Source organism: Eurypyga helias, unplaced genomic scaffold (assembly GCF_000690775.1).
Source record: "Eurypyga helias isolate BGI_N326 unplaced genomic scaffold, ASM69077v1 scaffold47424, whole genome shotgun sequence".
In the NCBI taxonomy this organism is placed as follows: Eukaryota; Metazoa; Chordata; class Aves; order Eurypygiformes; family Eurypygidae; genus Eurypyga; species Eurypyga helias.
Genome location: NW_010247852.1, coordinates 26,120 through 26,618, shown reverse-complemented (window position 1 = coordinate 26,618; position 499 = coordinate 26,120). Strand labels below are relative to the sequence as shown.

The 499-nt window shown below is 34.7% G+C and overlaps 1 protein-coding gene across 1 annotated transcript in view; it reads left to right on the top strand.

Annotated features, from left to right (window-relative positions):
- Positions 1–499, top strand: part of ADAMTS20 (ADAM metallopeptidase with thrombospondin type 1 motif, 20) — a gene marked incomplete at its 5' end in the record, with an annotated part of 31,743 nt that overhangs the window by 12,971 nt on the left and 18,273 nt on the right. The window lies entirely within an intron of this gene.

Below are 499 nucleotides of genomic sequence, written 5' to 3'. Positions count from 1 at the left end.
AGCAGGAAGTGCAGTGCTGACATTATAGTGTCTTGTAAATATTCTGTTTCAGTATGGAAACTATTCCACTATCTTGTGATGAAATATACCACTTGGGATTTTCAAAAGCACACAAGTGATTTAGAATTCCAACTGCCATAAGTCATCAATAGGATTAGTGCTGGTAATTCCTGAAGGTTCTTTGGAAAAAGTCACACATGTACCAATCATAAGATTCTAATTTAGTCTTTTTAGTCCTGTACTTTTTGAGTAACCACTGAAGTGGATAAATATTTGCAGAGTCAGGGGCTAAGATAGTAAAAAATTAGAAGGAAGAGATTGATCCCTTGATTCTTCTGAAAAAAATAGCTAGTAATTACAACTTGCAATAAATAATAACAGTTTACAGATATGACATGGGGAAGCCTCATAATTGACATGACCACAACAGAGTAGTCTTGCGCTCTTTGTCTTTTTGATAGTGTAAATCCCAGGAGATGAAATGAAAATTGCACCTTTA